The 6,391-nt window shown below is 45.7% G+C and overlaps 1 pseudogene; it reads left to right on the plus strand.

Annotated features, from left to right (window-relative positions):
• Positions 1-5,365: 5,365 nt before the first annotated feature.
• Positions 5,366-5,483, plus strand: LOC146005950 (5S ribosomal RNA; annotated as a pseudogene).
• Positions 5,484-6,391: the final 908 nt, after the last annotated feature.

Consider the following 6,391-nt stretch of genomic DNA (forward strand, 5'->3'; position numbering starts at 1 on the left):
ACACATACTGTAAGTGCCACTTACCTACATGCTCAATGCCAGGGGCTTCATGCTCGATGCCAAGGGGCTTTATGCTCGTTGCCAAGGGGCTTCATGCTTGATGCCAAGGGGGACTGAATTTGCTCGTTGCCAAGGGGAACAGAACTGTGCAGTGGCCCACTCCTGGCTCCCCGACGCTATTTTCAATTCAATGCACCGCCAGTAGTGTGTAGCAGGGAGGGAGCAGTAGTGTGCAGCAGGGAAGGAGGGTGGGAGCAGTAGTGTGCAGCAGGGAGGGAGGGTGGGAGCAGTAGTGTGCAGCAGGGAGGGAGGGTGGGAGCAATAGTGTGCAGCAGGGAGGGAGGGTGCAGCAGGGTGGATTGCAGTAGTGTGCAGCAGGGTGGCTGCAGTAGGGTGGGAGGGTGGCTGCAGTAGGGTGGGTGGGTGGCTGCAGTAGGGTGGGAGGGTGGCTGCAGGAGGGTGGGAGGGTGGCTGCAGGAGGGTGGGTGGCTGCAGGTGGGTGGGTGGCTGCAGGAGGGTGGGTGGCTGGCTGCAGTAGGGTGGGAGGGTGGCTGCAGGAGGGTGGGTGCCTGGCTGCAGGAGGGTGGCTGCAGGAGGGTGGGTGCCTGGCTGCAGGAGGGTGGCTGCAGAAGGGTGGGTGGGTGGCTGCAGGTGGGTGGCAGGCTGCAGGTGGGTGGCTGGCTGCAGGAGGGTGGTTGGGTTTCTGCAGGTGGGTTCCTGGCTGCAGGAGGGTGGGAGTACACGATGGTTACGCACCCCCCCCCCTCCCTCCCTCCCCCTGTGCTGACACACTGACAGCCGATGCAGCTGTACACCGACCTCTCCCCCTGTCAGTGTGTATGTCCATGTGCGCACTGCCCGCCCGCTCACGGCTCCCCCGATGTGTCCGGGAGAGAGACGCGCTGTGCTGCTATGCAATATTCATATCTCCCGCTGGACCACTAGCCAATAGGCGCTCGCGGTCCAGCAGCCACCAGTTGATTGGCTGCTGGACCGCAAGTGCCCATTGGCTAGTGGTCCAGCCAGCGGGAGATATGAATATTGCATAGCAGCACAGCGCGTCTCTCTCCTGGACACAGCGGGAGAGCCGTGAGCGGGCAGGCGGTGTGCACATGAACACACACACTGACAGGGGGGGCTAGCAGGTAGCGCGCGGGCGAGCTGGCGGTGCCGGCACAGGCACAGCTCGGGCGCCATGCTATCTTCCTGCGCCCGGAGCCGAGCGTGTGCTCCGCCGGCACCGCCCTCGCTACGCCTCTGTGTAGAAAAGAGGGTCCCATAGCTATTCAGCTTGCATCATTGTGCCCTTCACATGTTCAGGAGATTCCAGTATCCGCACCTTAAACTGGGTGTTTAGTCACAGTATCCCTGCCGTGATGTGGTTTGTGCAGTGCTAAAGGCAGGAAACTGCATTGCAAAGAGCAGATGGATTTCTGCTCGCACCTTATGAGGGGAGTAATAAGAAATCCTCCGATTAGGCTAAACAGCATGGTCAGTTCAGTAGCTCCAGGAACTCCTTCCCAGCGCTATTAACATTACACTGAATTAAATCATCTCCTGTTTGTTAGCAATGTTTTTAAACATTTATTTTCTTCTCAGATTATGCATACTTATATTATTCATTTTTTTATTTAGAATTAAATAGCTATTAATTGAGGTACTGTATAGATAAGCAGTTATTATAACTAACATATTTATTCATATTTATTTTAAACAATTGTTAAAATATAAATTGCAATAAAGTGCCCAAGACTTATTGTGACATACATTTACCTTATCTTAATCTAGCTTAACTAAAGTAATTGACACGGACACCAATAATCACATGGACCATAAATAACGACACAGACAACCAAGTGCTACGTTTAAAAGGTCAACAATCATTTACTGTTTGGTGACCATGTTAACTAATTTAACTAAACTTGGTGGTTGAAATTTAAACTAGATTCCCTAACTTTAAACTAAAATGGGAGGATGGCAGAAAGCAAGTTGCTACCAAATGCCAGCCCAGTCAACTTGATAACAAAAAACTCAAAGACTCCAGCAGGGGCTCACCGCCGCCTCCTACCTGCATAACCTGCATCGTGCGGGACTCACCGCCCTTTAACCTTGTCCACCCGCATAAGAATTACACACCAGCCATCCTATGAAAAGGGGGTGCTCCACAAAAACCGCTTATGCTCTTCTTTGACCACTGACTGGTAGTGCTCCCTGCCAATCTGGCTGTAAAGCCAACAAAAACCACTGTGCACCAAAGGAACAAAAAGTCCCCATAAATTGTATGAAAACAAAAACCAAAATCCAGGGAGGGCGGGAGGTCTTACAAAAAGCCAAGAGGAAGGGGATCACCTGACTCAAGCTATTTATACCCCTATCCTGGTATCCACCACTTATTCACCTTATCCACCTAGCCTGGGCCTGAAACTTATATGTCCTCAAGCTTATGCAGCCCTCAGCCTTTTTTAAAAGTTATTGGGTATTATTTGGGCTACATTTAAAACAAATGGGAATCGACAAATTTAAATCATAACTTTAGTACTATCAACCTCATGTTTTATAATGTTGTAATGAATGATAATAAATTTAATAAACATAACAATAGAGCATTTAATATACAGTATTGTATTTTATAAAATATATGATTAATTCTATTAAAATGTAATCATTTAAATTGAAATTAACGTTATTTGAAAACATTTTTGAGAAAACTGTGAAATATTTGTTACTCACTTGTTTCCTATATAATTTTTCTATCTGAACTTAATAGTATATTTTTTCAGTGTTATTAATACGACTTTACTTGAATGAAATACAGTAGCTGTAGTGAATATAGAGTATACCTAAATAGCAAGAAAAATATTTTCTAAAACATAAATATTTCCATTTGGCCAAATAAAGTTTAATATTTATTTAACATTAATGTTAGTGTGCAAAAATACACTACTAGTTTATTTTCCTTTTAATAAGAACGTATAATTTATATCTATAACATAATAATGGATAGCCAATTTTAGAAACTAATGTGTAAACAAATTTGGATATTAATATTTTACATTTATATTACTTTATAATATGAGTTGAATTCTCTGCATTTTTCTGCTTCCCAAGATGTCCCTTACAAAAATATACTGGTACACTCCTTTACTGGTTATTTCATGAGTGTTTACTGAATTTTACAGATGTTGGTGGTGTGTCCGTCTGCAGCATTATTTTGGGTTTTCTCAAAAAGTTTATTACCTATTTGATCTGAATCAGTTAATTCAACAACTCCCTCTTTTATGGATTTTAAAGTAAACCTCCTGAGTTTAGTTATAAAGGGTCAGCTCTGAATCAATAGCAGCGTTATACCAGCATGTTATAAGGTATAACTTTATTGGATATCAATTGTGAATGACTCCTCTCTCCATATCATTAACAGGTAACATATAAAGAATACTACTGCAGACTATTGCTGCAAAACTGTAAAAAGCTGTTATTGTGGTTTTTGATAATGTTAATGGCCTAACATTTGTTAGATTTGAATAGCACCTTTTGTTGGTGGGGGAGGTGTACTTCCCCATTCTGTCTGAAGCCCTGCAGCCAGCTGCCCACTCTCCCCCGCTCAATGCCTGTCTCCCTGAAGCGGAGACGGGCAGGGAAACACCTGGTTCCCGCTCCAGAGTAAGACACTTGAGCCAGTGAGCCGTTTGCGCGTCCCTGTCCGCCGGCCACGACCCCACCAGCCTCCATCTGTAGGTTTGGGTGCTAGCTTTCAATCAAAAGCAGCATTAACCTGGCATTAAATGGAAGGAAACCAGAAGGCAAACAATGGACAAACTTTACTACAGAAGGACTGCATTACAACCATGATACTCAGGAACATTATGTGGTCTCAACTTCCATAAAAATACCTGGAACAGGCCCAACACCCCTATGAATGCCCCCAGACCTACCACTCATGGTGAGCATGGGGCTGTTGGTGGAAAACACCAGAGCCATCCTACTTAGCAACATATTTGAATGTGCCCCCCACTTTCTCACAACCACCTCTACTGCTCTCATGAGACCAGGACATTTATGACTCTATAAAAATAATGATTCCTAAATTCACCCCTCTATGTGCTATTCATGTACCTCCACACCCTGTCATTGTTTACATACTGTATGCAGTGTACCCCAGATGGTTCCACTGCATGCAGGGCCGCCGAGAGGGGGGCGGGGAGAAGGAACTAATTACCTGGGCCTGGGCTTGCTGGAGGGACCTGGCGGGGGCCATGGCCTGACCTCCCCATCCCCCTCTATCCCTCCATCCCTCCCAGGCAGCAGCACACAACTCTACATTGACAGCATGAGAGCTCATACTAAGCCTGCTGTCAGCACAGCACATCGCTGGTTATTTTGGCCAACATATACCCACACTCATTCTATGATCTCCTCCAATCTGTCTTCCCCCCTCTCTCATGCTATTCCCTCCCTCTCTCATTAACAATGTATAATGCGAGTGGTGATAGGGGTCTGCGGGTAGAGGTTGGACAGAGTGGGGCGGGGTGACGCTGACAGACAGCACTAGCTGTGCCTGTGATGGCGGATAGGCCACACTATATATCTGTTTAACAGCAAATGGAAGCTCTGAGCGGGCAGTACATCTAACCGTGGATGCAGAAATTAGGCTGCATATATTATAGTTTGTGCTTGACCTTCACATAAGTTTGAAAATGCTTGACCCAAATGCATGAGGCAATAGGAGATCTGTAAGGAGTTTTAAATAAGGTGTGGTTTTGCCTTGTAAATGACTACCGTCTTAAAAAAACAGTCACCGGACTGCTATATTGATACTAGTTGTATACATAATTGATTATTATATCTGATTCATATGTAATACTAATTGATTATTATATTGATTCTATTAATTCTATTTTAACTCAATTGTAATACTAACCCTGCCTGTGGCTGGACCTGAATTAGAGAAGCATACATTTATATTAACCTGAATGCCCCTATTAACCACTAAGTCAGCCTGCTGAGTATACTTTCCCATGGCTGCACACTGGTCTTGGTTTCATCAGTACCGACACCATGTGCATTTTCTCTTCATATTTGAGACGTGGGTACATTTCTTATACTATTTTCTGGTGAAAGGTCACTGGTTTTCACCACTCTCATCCATCATTTGAAGTAGATGGTGGAAAGCAGAAGGTGGCTCCTTTAACATTCACCCATTTGCTCACTTAACCACATTTCTGTGCTCTCTCATCTTATAAGCTGCACTTGGTACCCCTGCAATTCCTATTGGTAACAGCAGAGCACAGTGCATGCATGCTAGAAAGCAGAAGCATGTGATAGCCCTTGATAAGGAGTAAGTGGTGCCCTCTCATCCTTAGAGGAACATTACTACCACACATTACTGGGCCACCTGACTCCATCCACCCTCAGAAGGTAAGCAGTGATTGGCTGGGCTAGTACCTGTCTGGGAGACCGCCAGGGAATACCCAGTGTAGTAATACACCTGGAAAGCAGAAACAGCACTGCCTGTGTAGAGGAGCTTTCTCTCCCTCTTCTGCTTTCTTTTCACTCATCCCTTTTCTCAAATTACAAAGTAGCCATTAAGGTTATCCTATTACAGCATGGATAACTGCCTGAATTTTGATGAACTTATACAACGTATTTATTTATTTATTAAGAACCGTTGAGGATGTTTTGTGTCATGCGTCTCTTTTTCTGACTCTCTTTGACGGTAATCGGTTTACTTCAGAACTGCAATTATTGCCAATTATCATGATTAACAAACTGAATTCAATTCAATTTAATCAAAGGAGTCTTTGATTATTCGCCATTAAAATTATTACAGTACATTATCACACATTTGTGACTGAAGTATTATCACAAACAATATTTACTGATTTTTCTACGTTTGATGTTGTATATGTTTTCTGTCTTATATTGTGTCAATGTCACAGGTCGCCGCCGCGGGACACAGTGGGTGGTTTACTCACCTGTCCATGCACGTCAGAGCCAGTCCTGTGTGCAGAGGTCCCCTGGGGTTGGCAGCAGGCGGCGGGGGTCTGGGGCTGTGTCCGGCGGCAGGGAGAGCCGGGAGCAATGTGGGGAGCCAGTGTATGCTCAGGTGGTGCCGAGAGTCCGGCTCCACCATTTTTGTTGAGGGCAAAAGTATGGGCAAACTATGATTGGCCAGGTTGGGAGGTTTCCCTGGCTTCCCTGACATTCCAGGCTATGGCAGCCACTCCCTGAGTACTCAGGGAGGCTGCCTAGGCAAACCTGTGTCAGAACAAACTGTCCTAGTGCCTAGTGTCCTAGTGCCTTGGTATTCCCAACCTAGCCCCGTGCTCTGTGGCCGAAGCCTGGCACCTCTGGTCGCTGATCTAGTCCGATCTGGCTCGCTGCTCTACTCCGA

The sequence above is a fragment of the Crinia signifera genome, chromosome 5 (genome assembly GCF_055691185.1).
Source record: "Crinia signifera chromosome 5, ASM5569118v1, whole genome shotgun sequence".
In the NCBI taxonomy this organism is placed as follows: domain Eukaryota; kingdom Metazoa; phylum Chordata; class Amphibia; order Anura; family Myobatrachidae; genus Crinia; species Crinia signifera.